Source organism: Aythya fuligula, chromosome W (genome assembly GCF_009819795.1).
Source record: "Aythya fuligula isolate bAytFul2 chromosome W, bAytFul2.pri, whole genome shotgun sequence".
Taxonomy (NCBI): Eukaryota; Metazoa; Chordata; class Aves; order Anseriformes; family Anatidae; genus Aythya; species Aythya fuligula.
In genome coordinates this window covers 8,180,685-8,196,911 of record NC_045594.1, presented here as the reverse complement: position 1 = coordinate 8,196,911, position 16,227 = coordinate 8,180,685, and positions in this window count along the sequence as shown.

Genomic DNA, 16,227 nt, shown 5'->3' with positions numbered 1-16,227 from the left:
ATGGGTAAAGTTGACTAATTGCCACCATGCTTGAAATTCTTTTTCAAATTCTGAAGCATTATCCCAAATCAATTTTCGAATTTCAGTGGGCAAAGTTCCTCCTGCCTCTCCAATAATAGCTGCTGCTACAGATTGTATCCATAACTGTGCTTGGATACAGCTCAAGGCAAGGGAGGTATTGCCTTGGGCTTTTCCAAGGGCATTTACAATTAATTGATGATCATTTTCCTCAATTTGTTCCCAATGGGGTAAAATATCTGATAGAAGCCATTGATTTGCTCCTAAAGCCAATAAAGTTGATTTTATTGGTTGTTCCAGTTTCCTTAGGTCATCTGTAGTAGCAGTTATTCTACTTATTAAAACCTCAGCATCAGTGCTATTTAATATACCTAATCCTGTCCCTAATAACCCAGTTGCATCCCGTGGCCCTCTTTTAGGGACCAACTAGGGTCAAAGAGAATTTGTTGTTGAATTATGTAAGGGCCTGTATTGAAGATGGAAGGAGTTAGACCAATGGGAGGCTGAGTCGGTTCGTTTTCAAATATCTGCGGAGGCAGAGGCTTCTTATCCTTTGTAGTCGATGATGTTTCTGTATTAACCATGAATTCAAATAATATTTCTGTGCCTCTGTAACCCCAAAGACAGTACACAATTATAGGTTTGGTGAATCAATGTATACTGTCTTAATTTCAGTCAGCCGATTATAAGTGGATCGGTTAGTTATTCGGCAACCAATTTGTATTGTCTGTCCAGACATGGCTTGAAGTTCAGCCATTCTTAGAGAATCATTCCAACTCCATTCATCTTTTGAAAATATTTTGTTTCCATGTAGAACTAAAGTAGAGAGATTTAGGTCCTTTCTGTTTTGAGATGTTCCAGTGACTGTGCTATACTGTGACAATACATGGTTAAATGCCATGGTGAAACACCTCAGCTCCATGCACAGCCACAGTAGCTAAGTTTCCTTTAAGGTCTGTAATTGCATCAAGGTCAGGGTAAAGCATGGCATTATTAATCCAAACTGTTGATTCGTCATCTTCCAGCTGTCCATATACAGTTTGCTCAGGGTTCCTGTGAACACAAAAGAAAATAAAATATGCTCGGTTGTATTCAACCGGCAGGGTTAGAAAGAGGGTGAAATAGCAATCTTTGATTTCCCATGCATAGAAATATTTGGGAGTAGTTAGCACTATTACTACTGTTAGATACACAGAGGGCTTTCACTATCTCTGCCATGTTTGGAACTGCGGCAGTCAAAGGTATAGTGTTAGCATTCAACTGTCTGTAATCCACTGTAAAATGCCATTGCCTGGTTGGTTCCTTTACTGGCCACACTGGTGAATTATAAGGTGAATGGGTCCTTTTAATAATGCCTCTTTTTTCCAGTTCTGTTACCACCCCGTCAATCCCCGTAAATACTGCTGCTGACAACAGATATTGCCGATCATTAATGATTTTAGCAGGGGATAAGGGTATGGATGTTTGTAACAGGCTCAGTCTCATGGTGCCTGAATCCCTTTGAAGTGTTGCGAAACTCCACACAGTTCCATCAGGGAGTTTCCACATGCAACCATGCAGTATGTCAAATCCTAAAATATTAGTATATGCAGCACCAACTAATACTTCTATTCTGGTTAATTTTTGTTCCTCTGGCAACCAGAGTGAAATTTTTGCAGTGGGGCATTGTTTTTCCACACCATTGATTCCTGTGAATTTAACCCTGCGTTGACCAGGTGTTATGCTCAGGGTTTGTGCTGTCTCATGTGTAATTACTGACATTTGGGTCCTGGTATCAATAAGAAAATTTACCAATATTTTTGGGGGTTCAACAGGAATGGCAATTATAGGGTCAGAGTGTTCATTAGAGAGCCATTGAATTGCTAATACCCGCTGAGCAGGGTGGCTCACTGCCCTCCCTGGGGACAAGAGTTTTTTTGCCGACACCACAACTCACCTCGTTCCCTATTAGGTTTCAACCTCTCTTTGAATTTGGGATATCTGGGATTTTTAGTGTGGATTTGGCGGACTCGCCGAGAGTGGTCTTGGGATTTAACACTGGATGAATTAATCCAGCCTATTTGGCATCCGTATTTATCTATGTCTTGTACCAATTCACTCCAGGTGGGAATAGGGGAGTTAGGATTTCGCCTACAACTACTATCATCATCCCTACAAGCAGCTAGTATGTGATCTTGGGTGTTTTCTACAAACATCTTAAGACAATCAGGGAGTCCACGGATGAGAGGGGTTAATTGAACCGGGTCAATAGGAGCTAACATTGGGGAATTCCTTAATTTATCTCTTTCATATATCGCCTGAATGCAGGCTGCTTTCTGTACTGCTACAGCCAAGTCAGCTCCTGGTGTGGTGGTTAAAAATACTCCAGGTCTCCAAAAGCCTCCTACTTCTTCCTTACACAACATCATTCGATCTCCTCCTTTAAGAGAAACTCGACACACATACTCAACTTCTGATTCCCCTGACCGCCTTGAGAACTTCTCCTGTATTTTAACCAACTCTGCTGGTGACAACGGAATCGTTTGCACAGTAGTACGGATTTCATCATTATCATCAACAGTAGTCTCAGTCTTAACCAAAGGTCTCAAGGAAATCGATTGAGGTTCAGAATCAGAAATCTCTTCAACACCATCATCACTGTCAGACCAGAAATCACTGTCCCAGCTTTCAGGTTCTACACTATGCAGCACTCCACGAATCTGCTTGACCGGAGCGCAAGGCTGTACTTTATTTAACAGATGACTAACCCTCTCCAGCAATTGTTTAAGATGATTATTTTCACTCACAAGTTTATCATTTTCAGTCACAAGTTTGTCATTCTCAATGGAAAGTTTATTATTTTCATCCAAAAGTTTATCCACTCTGATTCCTAATGTTTTCCCGTCTCCCTTTCAAAGGCCAATGATGACTTCAACACATCAATCTCTGATTTCAAAGCTGTATGTTCCGCATCAGAGATCAGTTTGGGAGCAGGAGTTTCCTTAGCTTTTTGCCGAGCACAAGACAAACAGGCTCCTAACACAGCACAAATTGCACCTTTACCCTTTCTTTGACCAATCTTTCGTGAAGCCTGACAATGCTCAATGCACTCTACCACTTTCTCCTCATCTTTCCAAAACTTTTGGGAAAACTCCTTCCCTGCCTGGGCAGGGGCACATTTGTATTTTTGCAGACGTTTATCCATAGCAATCCTGCCGACTACGCCAATTTTACTGTCGCATTAAGGGGTGTAGCTGATTAACCGTTACGGGCCCGGTCAGATTCAGGATACTGAACCAGTCGGACATTCACCAAAAACACATTAACCGTCTGGGGGTCCAGTCAGACATTCACCATCAACGCATTAACGGCCTGGGGGTCCGTTCAGACATTCACCAAAAATGCATTAACCATCTGGGGGTCCGTTCGGACATTCACCAAAAATGCATTAACCACCTGGGGGTCTGGTTAGATTCAGAACACTGAACTATCACGGATAACCACCCTCACCCTCGTTGCACTCAATGAGAGTTATCACAATGCAATCAAGTATGGTTTATTACAGCAACAGATAATCAGGTTCTTTTGGATTGCCGGCGATAGTGACTGTCTGCAAAAGCAAGTTAGTATGCATAAAATACACAGGTGTTATAGGTGTTGTAGGTGTTACAGATGTTATGGGTGTTATAGATGTTTATAGATGTTACAGAGGTTATAGGTGTTGCAGGTGTTACAGATGTTACAGGTGTTTACAGGTGTCACAGGTGTGCAGCCTAGAAATAAACGCGTTGAAAGGATCAAAGACTCTATAGAGATTTATAAGCAAGTATTCAGATCTCACCCAAAGGCGTCCCAATGTGGGGGGAAGAGAGGCTCAGCCCGTCGACTGATCCCAGGAGTCAGGAGGTCCTAAGGATGTTGTCCTCGGGATGGTATCTCCCCTGACGGTGGTATCTTCCCTAACATCCCCTTTCTCTTGGGCCAATTTATATTATTTTCTATCTTTTAGGTGGAGCTTGAGTGGCTCTAGTCAAGCATATCTTAGTTATGATTGGTGTAAAGTTTTCCCGTCTCTGTTTAAAGTAATAGGCTCCGAGAAATTCAGAGCGCATGCTCAGTGAGGGGTGGTCGCACCTTGGAGGCGGGTAGCTTTTGAGATGGAGGTGTGTTTTGGTATCATAATGATATTATAATGAGCAAAAAGTACACTAGGGTACAGCATTTGTCAAAACATGACAGGTCTTTGGCTCAGGGTGGCAAAAAGTGCAGCTTTGTGCACAAGAACAATCGAGGTCCCATCTGATTACAGAGCCTAGCCGTGGTGTCTCCACTCCACTCTATGCTCCGTGCTGTTCCTTAGAGCTAGCACACCAAGTTTCCCCAGCGCGATAGCATCTAAGGCTGGGAGCCTAGGGAACGCTCAGATAAAGCAGTTATGCCCTACCCTGAAAGCCTCTTCAATGCTGTACCTTTTCCTTAAAAATGTGAATGTTAGTTTTATTTTCCTAGTTACTTCAGGCATTTACACCACAGCCTCTTTTTGTCATTTTCTAAATAGTTTAGTTCCTTGATAATATTTTCTTTTTCTCAACTGCCCCTTATTCCCAGTGATTTCTACATTACAAATTACTTTATCCTAAATTTTGAGAGACCCCCGGGTCCCACTACATCCCAAAACATGAGATCTGATATGCATTCATTTATAATGTTTGTTACTTCAGTGCTTATCAAACATGCCAACAATGCTGATAGAACATGAAACAAACAGATGAACAGCTCATAAGAAACTGTTAGATAAAATACTTCCCACCAATGACTTAGTAAACTACAAAACAGGGGAAGTAAGAATCATACATTGAAGAAAATAATACTGGAGCTCAAAGTCCCACTTGGAAAAAAGTTCGTTTATTTGGTTTCTGCATAGCTTTTGTTCACCCAGCAGGGGAAGAGTATTTTCAAGCATGTTGAGGGATTTTTGAAACAGCAAGGAGGCCATCACTTGCTGCAGCTGAGCAAACCAAGCTACCAGGACGACTACGAGGAGTTCCCATGATAGTGTTCCCTTATCACCCGATTGAGGAATTAAAAATATTGTTTCAAGCAGCCGGCATTTCTTCAAAGGACAAGATCTATGTGACTGCTAATCACAAGGGGGTTGTTTTCCTGCAGTTGGGGTTGTTTTCTTGCAGTTCTTTGTCTGAGTGCTTTTGTCCAATAACCTTGTGTGAAACGCTATCCACCCCTGCTAAATTTGCTATAAGAGTCAGGCTATTGAGGTAATAAAAGAGAGCATGATCTGACCATATTGGTGTGTGTCATGTTTTCGGCCGTTTTTCCTACAATACAAGCACAGCAGAAAAAACAACAAAACACAACTTATTTTTATTATAAAAACTTAAAGCTGTATTTTAGAGGTTGAACATGTTATAAATGGCTCATTCTTCAAAATAGGATTATAATCAAAGTTTACAATTTATCAAAGGAATAGAGGTAAGCAAACAGCACTGGGCGCGCCGGGAGTCTCCGCTCCACCAGGACGCACACCAGTTACATCAAGTAGCTGATTTTTATGCTCCTAGGCTAATACATATTCATTACTACTTCTAAAAAAAAATAGGTTATTATAATTAGCTTCCAGGATCCAGTCCCTCCCACTGGAGCATACGCATCGGTCTCCGGTGGTCCCTCTGGGGGTCTCTAGGGGTCTTTCATGCTGAAGGCTCGTAGTCTTCCTCTCAGTTTTTTTTTTCTTGTCCTTCCCCTTTGTACTCCTTGGCAGCATGTCAAAAGCTTACACAGTGTCCCCTGCAAGTTTTGTCTTCTAGCCATCCTTCAGCTTCTTTTTTCTTCTCCTTAATCTCCTGGCCACCTAGCCAGATATCAGGGGTTTGCATAGTGTCCCATTCAGAAGCCATAACAGTCACTAGTTGTTAGCAGTTGTTCTGAAACCCCCAGACATCAGAGAAAGAACATACAAACACAAATAGCTCTCTTATTGACACTTCACGAGTAGTTAAATCATTCTTCACAGGCCATTCACAGGGACAGTCACATCTATAGCAGTGCTAAATCAACCACAAAGAAGGCAAAAAGGCTGTAACTGTTAGAAATAAGAGTTCGGAATAACAAAAGCAAATAGGTTCATAGATTTGAGGAATATTTTCTGACACAAATTCCTTTGCAAGGTACAAGAACTATATACATTAACCACTCCGTTTTTCTTAGACTTGTGGTTACACAAGGGTATGTAAGACAGAAGGTTACATTCATCATACCATGCAGCCCTAGCACTCTTCCATACTGACACGAATCAGATGAACATATATAACACAGCATTAGACTACCATCAAAGCAGCAAAAATTTACTTTGGAGTAGTTGAATTGTATCAATGAATGTGCTGCAGCTAAGTCTCATAGTATAGGTGACCTGAAGGCTGGAAACATTTCAGGTGGCCAGTAGAATCATAGAAACAAAGTCATAGAATCATATATTATACTGTGTTGGAAAGGACCCACAATGATCATCAAGTCCAATTCATGGATCAACACAGAACTACCTACATACATCTGAGAGCATTGATGCTGTCACCACTGCCCTGGGGAGCCTGTTCCAGTGCCTGACCGCGCTTTTATTGAAGAACATTTTCCTAGTACCCCCCTGACATAGCTTCATGCCATTTCCTTGGGGTCTATTACTGGTTACCAGAGAGCAGACATCAGCACTTGCCCCTCCACTCCCCTTGTGAGGAAACTATAGGCCACCATGAGACCTCTCCTCAGTCTCCTCTTCTCTAGGACCAAACCAAGTGACCTCAGTCATCAATACATCTTTCCTTCTAGACCTTTCACTATCTGTGTTGCCCTCTGGTGTAGTTTAACCCGGCTGGCAGCTAAGCACCACACAGCTGTTCGCTCACCCTCCCCCCTCCCTCTCTGGGATGGGGGAGAGAAACGGGAAAGCAAAGCCCATGAGTTGAGATAAAGACAGTTTATTAAGACAGGAAAATAATAATAACAATAATAAGGATGATAAAAGTACTACTACTAATAATGCGTACGAAACAAGTGATGCACAATGCAATTGCTCACCATCCAATGACCAATACCCAGCCTAACCCCAAGCAGTCTGGCCACCCCACCTTGGCTAGCCAAACCTATATATTGTTTAGCATGACATCAGATGGGATGGAATACACCTTTGGCTAGTTTGGGTCAGCTGTTCTGGGTCTGTCCCCTCCCAGCTTTTGCTGCACCCCCAGGACAGAGCGAGAAGCTGAAACGTCCTTGGTTTGGTGTAAGCACTGCTCTGCAACAATTAAACCATCACCATGTTATCAGCACTCATCTCATCCTAAGCCAAAACATAGCACCCTACCAGCTACGAGGAAGAAAATGAACTCTGTCCTAACTGAATACAGGACACCCTCCTTTGGACAGTCTCTAACAATTTTATGTCCTTATATTGTGGCTCCCAAAAAATACTCAGTGTGAGGTCACACCAGCACAGAGTAGAGTGGAACAATAGCTGTGCAATATGTCAAAAACCAACAGTTTTGTTGTTGTTGTTTTTTTGTTTATTTGTTTTTTAATCTTTTCATGTATGGGAGACAAGATTATTCTGTGAAATGAAGCTCTCAGTTACAGGACTATCTCTTGGACTATCTCCTGTTCAGCCCGGAGAAGAGAAAACACCAGGAAGACCTTGTAACAACCTTCCAGTAAGTGAAGGGTTAAAACAAGAAAACAGGAGAGGGATTCTTTATCTGGGAGTGTAGTGACGGGACAAGGAGTAATGGCTTTAAATTAAAAGAGGGTAGATTTAGATTAACTATTTGGAAGAAGTTCTTTACTCTGAGGATGATGAGGCACTGGAACAGGTTGCCCAGAGAAGCTGTCAATGCCCTATCCCTGGAAATCACATTTAAGGCCAGGTTGGATGGGGCTTTGAGCAACCTGGTCTAGAGCAAGGTGTCCCTGCCCATGGCAGGGAGGCTGGAATTAAATGATTTTTAAGGTCCCTCCCAACCCAAGACATTCTATGATTCTATGATTCTGTGATTCTATGATATTTTTGTATCTAGAGAATATGAATTTTAAGAATGATTTGTATTCTCCTGGCAATAACAGTTTTGGACCAATAAAGAAGTTAATCCCATGGTGGATGTTTCTCCTCCAAAACATCTTCCCTCTATTCCAGCTGTCTTGCTCACCATCATCAGCTTACCATAATGTTTGAGATGGAAATAATATGGATGGAAAAATCAAACTGCAAAGGCTTCTTAATTAACTCACTTCAGAAATATATTTAAAAAATCATTTTCAGCTAACAGTATTCAATAACTGCAGTTTTGCATGCATTTCCAAGGAGTAATGACCACAAGAAAAATCCTTCAACCAGTTATTTACACTCAATTATACAGGAAATAACAAACAATACTGTCATAGCAATTATGGTAGGTTAATTAGACAAATGGCAAAATGGTAAAAATTTTGATGCTTTTATTTGTAGTGAGATAGTTTAGTGTATTGTAGATAGCGCATTTGTGTAATATTTAGAGCTAGTTATTAAACTAAGAGGGAAATATGTATAAGATAGGAGACCCAATCAGGATAGCTTTTATGTCACTACTTCTGGTGTAAATACAGTGAAAGCATTGCAATGTGTTTCACACTTAATAACTACCTAAATTCCTTGTAAGATTTGTGTAAGTGCACTGAACACTATTATTTCATATTTTTATTTTTTTTAATTATTATTATTTTTTTATGTTTTTTTATTTTTTTTTCCCCTTGGGCAAACTGTGGCTTGTTGTGGTGTACACCTTGTTGCAAATGATCTTGTTCCCAGAATAAATTTTTTTTGAGACTTCACAACTACCTCTTGAATAAACACTGCTAATTGTGGCAATTAACAGTTTGCATTTCATAATAAACAGTTTACCATAAACATGATTTTGAGTCATGTATTTTCAAAGTAAGAAAGTACGATTAATTTCAATCAGATTCTGCTTACTGGCAGAGGAAACAATTTACAGAGTCACAGGATCACAGAATCATCTAGGTTGGAAGAGACCTCCAAGATAACTGAAACCAGGACATTCTTGTCTCCTCTCTTGACATTTCTAACCAATAAATCTGAGGCCAAAATCCAAATTTGTTGTTCATCTAAACAGTAATATATCAGAAAACTTGTGTACTCTAAGGAATAATTTTTGAAAGAAAGGATCCTGCTATGAAAAAAATGCTTATTTGCCTTAAAATCTTAAAGAACTTCCTTGACATTCATTCTGCCATTAGTGCTGTTAGACAGTAATATATGAATGTGTTAAACTGAGTAATTAGAGTAATCTGCATTTCCTGACATGAACGTAAAGAGCTAAAATAGAATATGGAAATTTCATTGGCTTTCATTTCATTCAGATTTACCTTTGAAAGATATGTACAAAATACATAATCTTTGTAACTTCAAGATGACACGTAAAATAATTTACTGCTCTATATTGTCTACTGATATGTATGTGAAAACTAAGCAAAAGCAAGTTTGAATGCCAAATATAACACACTTTGGCATATGAATAAACCCAGAAAAGACATCTTGAGTGTTAGCCAAGTCAGAAATGACCTATTTCATGATTTATAAGCATTTTAGTTATAGTTTTACCTTTTGACTTTTTCCTCTCTGTTGGGCCTATAACACTATTAACGCTACAAGAAAGATTGTATTTATTAGCCAATAATTCCATTCTATTATGTACCTTCATTCTAAACAAACATGCACTTAATTTTGACATCATGATGACAAAGGAAAACTTTATTATAGCATAACAAATTTTGGCAGCAAAATGTAATTCCTTTTATGATAATCCTTTCTGAAAGAAGTAATAATTTAGATACACTTGAACTGTAATAGTTTTTACTTAATTATCTCTCTATTTAATTATCACTTCAGGCATGTTTTTTTATGGCATCATTTAAGATGTGGTATTGTTCACCTAAATGTAACTACTTGGTACCATTTTTATACATCTTAGGGCACTAGAGATAACTAGAGATAAATGGTAGACAAAATGCAACAGCTGGATTTTTTGGGATGTTTAAATAATATTAAAATCCTATATTAGGGAGACCAAATGGCATCCACATTAACCAGTCCATGTATTTTCAAATATTTATCCATAAAGAATTCTTCTGATAATGTGAGTGACTACTGGACATAGCAATCTGCTGCTAATCTGTGCACTGGTAAGAATCATTAAACACACTAAACTTTCATGTTAAAAGTTACAGACCTATAACTGCAAGCAGCACGGAAAGGACACAGAAAGGTGATTTATACTAAAAAGATGCCTATAGTTCTAAATAATTTGTAAATGCATCACAAGTCCTATAGTTCAGACCTTACTGATGTGCTTTTATTATATAATAAACACAGAAATATTTACCTTCTCAGTATCCTACACAAGTATATGTTATTTTTATGATTTCATGTTTGCTTGTTTTTCTTGCAAGATGGAGTAAACAAACAAACAAAACGCATCAAAAACAATAAACAAACAAACAAACAAACAAAAACAAAGAAAAATCACCACCACTAACAAAGCAATTGTGATATGTTAGTTTGCATTAAAGGATTCATACACAGCATAAGCATAGCTACCAATCTAACAATACTACAGGAGAATACAGGACTGTCTTTCTGTGCTGTATCTGACTGGTGTATCTGGCGTATAGACTTACAAACAATGCTCTTCCTTCCTTCCCACCCTTCTTAAGTTTGACTTCTAGCTTATGATTTCTGCACAGAATCCTTTCATTAACATTTTTTCCCCAATTTTTCCCAACGAGTACCGTTCACTAGTGGATCAGTTCTAGATACTCATGAACAAAGAGTGAATATCTTAGTGATATTCACCTTCAGAAATTTAGCTGGTTTGTTTAATTTATATATATCAAAAAGCTGAATTAATCGTCAAGAATGAGAACTACTTGCCTTTTTGTAAGCAAACATATTGCCAGAGCATGAGGTAATGGGAGTTTTCCTTCAGAATCAAGTCTGCAGTTGAAATTCCAAGATTTTGCCTTAAGGTTTGTTTTTCATGCTAGAATCTACAATTGATAAGAGATATTTTTATAAAACCTAATCATTATTCTGTAGGCCAGTCAGAATTAAAATAACTCTTTTGCCAGTGGTCTTATATTGTCATCTGAAACATTTTGTACAGCACGGTATGTGCACCTTAGAAATATTTCCTCTAAAATTTAGTACTTTTTTTCCATTACTGTTTTAAAATGAAAAAAAATATATATATTCACTGCAAATTAGAAATACATCGTTTGGATTCAAAGAACATTTTTGTATGCCTTGAATGAAGGAAGCCCATGGTTTCCTATCCTGCTCCATCATACGCATGATGAAAATGGGGTGTAGAAAACAAACAAAACATTAGTGTATTTATAGGAACCTATTAACCTTTTCTCCTTCATGAGAATAAAATCTGTACACTCCACTAATAAAAAGCTAATCTCAACAACAAAAAATATATAATTGCATATGGAAAGTTGCCTAGAAAGCAAAACACTCCATTTATCGATTGATTGATTGATTGATTTTCAATGTTAAAAATAAACCAAAAGTAAGAAGAAGGGAAAATATGTTTTGGAAATGTTGCAATTTTAAGTCTAAAGAATAGCAATTTGAATTATTTGTTAGATTTCAAAACACAATCTAATGTCTTCTGGCTTTCACCAAGATTATATTTTAGAAAATCCCATGTATATATGGGGGGGTCAATATATATATATATATATATATATTTATATAGGAGATATATTGGATATTATTTTATTTTATTTATTTTAATTTTATTTTTCCCCTCTGGAGTGTTACCACATTGTTGACAATCATATTAGACAGAGTAGGAACGTTAATACTGTTTGCAGAGGTGTGTTCATCTTGCTGCAGTTGTGTTCATTCTTAGCTTCAGATATTTCTAACATGAAATATTCTGTTCACTATACCACACTTTATTTGATTGCTCATTTCAATCATCATTTTCTAATATACAGACTGGGGGATGAGAGGCTGGAAAACAGACCCATAGAAAGGAATCTGGGTGTTTCAGTCAATGGCAAGTTGAATATGAGTCACCAGTGTGCCCTGGCAGTCAAAGGGGCCAGGCATATCCTGGGGTGCATCAAGCATGGCGTTGTTAGCCAGTCCAGGAAAATGATTTTGCCACTCTACTCTGCACTGGTGCAACCTCACCTTGAGTATTGTGTGCAGTTTTGAGCACATTATAAGAAGGACATAAAATTGCTAGAATGTCCAAAGGAAAGCAACAAAAATGTTGAAGGGGTTAGAGGGGAAGAAGTATGAGGAGCAGCTGAAGTTGCTTGGTTTGTTCAGCCTGGAGAAGAGAAAGTTGAGGGGTGACATCATCGTTGAGAAGCTTTATGAGCACTGGAATAGACTTCCCAGGGAAATGATCACAGTTCCATGCCTGTTGGAGTTCAAGAAACATTTGTACAATGCACTCAGAAATATGGTCTGATTTCTGAGTGGTCCTGTGTGGAGCCAGTTAGACTTGAGGATCCTCATAGGTCCCTTCCAGCTCAGAATATTCTATGGTTATATGACTCCATTGTCTTGAGAATAGTGACATGGAGATGCAGTCTATCTGCATAAAAGTTACCCTCCAAAAATAAACAAGCAAACAAACAATGGTCTAAAATTTTGGGAAGACCTGTGTGGTGCCAGGAGTTGGACTCAATGATCCTTATGGGTCCCTTCCAACTCGGGATATTCTATGATTCTACGATTCTATGATTCTATGAAACAACAAAAAATTCCAGTAACTGGAATTTCTTTTATAATTCTTCTTCTTATTATTATTGTTTGTTTTTTGTTTTTAACCTCATAGAAATATTTAACTGAGAAACAGAAGCTCTTAAAGACCACAGCATGAACATTGACTCTGCTATAACTGCAACTACAAGAGTCTTACTTTCTCAGCAAGCTTATAATAATGTACTTTTTTTTTTTTTTTTTTTTTTTAAGAATGGTTTTGGACAAAATAACAAAGCAATTGTTTATCATTCAGCTTGACAAATGTTTAGTATTTTCTTAATGTTGAGACAATATTAATAAACATTATTTGTCCTAAGAATGTAATATAAGTAGCCATGAGAGTGTGGTATTCCAGTAGCTTAACAACTACTTGATATTGTTCTCTGACATTTTCTGTACAGGGTGGCAACCTCATCAAATTTTGCATAGCAGCTGCAGGTTGATCTGATTAGAAAGTTGTTTTAAAATGCCCCCTTAAGTCGTAGTTCAGATACAGATATCGTCTTTGCCTCAGGGTGAAGGGAATAATAAAAGTATCACTATTCTCATCTTTGGCTTAATGCAGGAAGCCTGTTTTAGTAGTAGTACCAGATCAACTCAAACCAGGAAAAGCAGGGTTGAAGAACAAAAAATATGGTCAGACTTTCAGAAAGACAGCAGAGAATTGAGTCTAGCTTTGCCTGCAGCTAACACTTCTACTGGCTCTGACTGCATTTTTTTTTCTTGTATTCTACCTTAGAGTTGTATCTTACAGCATAATAATATTACTGGATGTTAGTGGACAAGGGAAACTAGGAATCATCTTCAAAAATTATAACTGTTAGAAATAATTAACCCTGAACCTTTGCGAATGCCATGGTTTACTTCCTCAGAGCATTTTATTTCCTTGAGAATAACCCATCTGAAAAGAAGAGAACATCAGGGATATAAAGATGAATGCAACTTAAAGTACACAGTTGCCTCCACAACACAAAATCAGAAGATATTGTGTCACACAAGACAGGAAAAACTTCTTCAGTGCCCAAGCAAAGAATAAGAGAACTTTTCTTTCTTAGGTTCAGCACAGCAGACAATGAACTATGAATATACGTTCATGTGAAACTAAACACGTAGAAACCTGTATGGACAGCAAAAGACAATATGCATTAAGGTGTGCTTGTTATTAATGATGAAATGGTAATGTGTGGAGCCTCAAATTTTCGTGGAAACTGCTAAAATGACTCAAAAGCCAATGTAACAAAGGCCCACAGAGCTGGAAAAGGAAATGTGGCAGTAAAGCATCTAAGTCTAAAAAGACAACTGGAAAAGTCATGACTAATAACAAATAAGGAAGAAATAGACAAAGCAGCTTTGCATTTATATTAAGTGGAATATTTGTTCCTTTGAGGATGAAGAAGTGACAGGAAAAAAAGAAAAAAGACTTAAAAGAATGGTTTGGAGACAAATGTCCAAAGCATTTCTATAGCATTTCTCATGCATTGTATGGGTGAAGTGGTAAAAGACAATATAGACAAAATCCAAGATATCTTTCATAAAAAAGAAACATCAAAAATGTCTGCAGAGATGTAAATGTTGTGCTGGACTCAACAGCAGAAGAATGTGATGTATCCTAGGAAAGACCAAACAGGCACATAGCCAACATTTGTGCCTAATTACACATTTGGCCTCCTACTCATTTGGACTATGGGCAGAACATATACATTAAATATTTGAGTGCGTTAAAACAGACTTTTAGGAAGCATTTAAGGTGAACAGCAATTTCTATCCTCCTTTCCATATTTGGAAGGTATGAAGATAAGGGTAGCCACTCACTGAACAGTGAGGACAAAAGTAAGTATTTTAAAAATACTGAGAAAAAAATAAAATTAAGAAAAAAAAAGTTTATTTTCCTCGGTCTCTTTTCTAAAGCAGTAAAATATCTTGCATAGTTCATTTAACTATCCTTGATTCATGAAATGCCAGGGATCAAAATTCTTGCCCTGCCACATGGACTTCAGTATAACATTTTATTTTTTTTAATCCCTTTGTTTTAGTTAATTTGTTACATAATATTAACTTTAAAATACAATAAGTTTTGCCTGTAGTTTCCATCAGCTACAGTCAAGAGAATAATTATGCCTATAAAATAGACCATTGTGGGAAAGTAAATGCTGGGTGGTTATATAACATTTCAGGAGATACAGCATCTCCTCTGCATTATTGATAGAAATCTGCTTAAAGAGGATACTCACTTGACAACTCTGCTTAATAAATTATTGTTTAATATTTATACATTTCAATTTTTCTCCTTCTGTGTGATTTAATGACCCATTTAAGGTGTTCCTAATTCCTTAGATGATATTAGAATTCTGTTTCATTAGCATGGTTTTGTTCATACTCACTATTTCAAATTTAGGACACAAGACAGCTTTTCTTATCTGAGTTTACTATGTACAGATTACCAATATGTAAACCAGACCACGGAGAGTTAAGTTTGTTTTCAAAGGAATAACAATAAATTGTAGGGTTAAAAACAGTTAAAAACAGTTGATGAAGAAGCACTAAGAGCACAGGTTATTTAGTGGAAATCACTTGACAGGCTTATGGTGGCGTTGCTAATGGTTATGGCCACTGAAGAATGATCCTTTTTTTTTTCAGTATTTTTCTGAACACACACAGCTTTATGGTATTCCCTCTCCTGACAGGCCGAAAAGCAGTCTGATATAAAATGCACTTCAAAATAACCTTGGTGATTGTATGTTTTGACTCACTGCATTTCCATCTTTTGCCTTAATATTAGCAGGTTGGTGGCAGGGCTGGTTTTGTTTTGGTTTGTTTTGGTTTTATTTGTCTTATAACAAGAGTAAGCAGACTTGGAGAAGAGCGACTAATTCATTGTAGCACTGAGAAGTCTATCATCTTGGAGGATTTAAACTCTTGAAGTATGGGTATATTTAGACAGTGAGGTGGATTGAAAATTAGGTGAATGGCAGAGTCCAGAACGTGGTGATCAGTGGCATGACATCTAGTTGTAGGCCAGTAAATGGCAGTGTACTCCTGACACTGTACTGAGTCTGGCCCTGCTTCACAGGTACATGATCTGGATTATGGGGCAGAGTGTACCCACAGCAAGTCTTCAGATGACACAAAACTGAGAAGCGTAACAGATACTCCAGACAATCACGCTGTCATTCAGAGGAACCTGGGCAGGCTGGAGAAATGGGCTGGCAAGAACCTCATGAAGTTCAACAAGGAGAAATCCTAAATCCTGCATCTGGGGAGGAAGAAACCTAGGTACCAATACAGTCCAGCAGGGGCACCAGCTAGAAAGCAGCTTGGCAGAGAAGGACCTGAAGGTCCTGGTAGACACCAAGTCTATATATAGTGCCAAGCTCTTTGCAGTG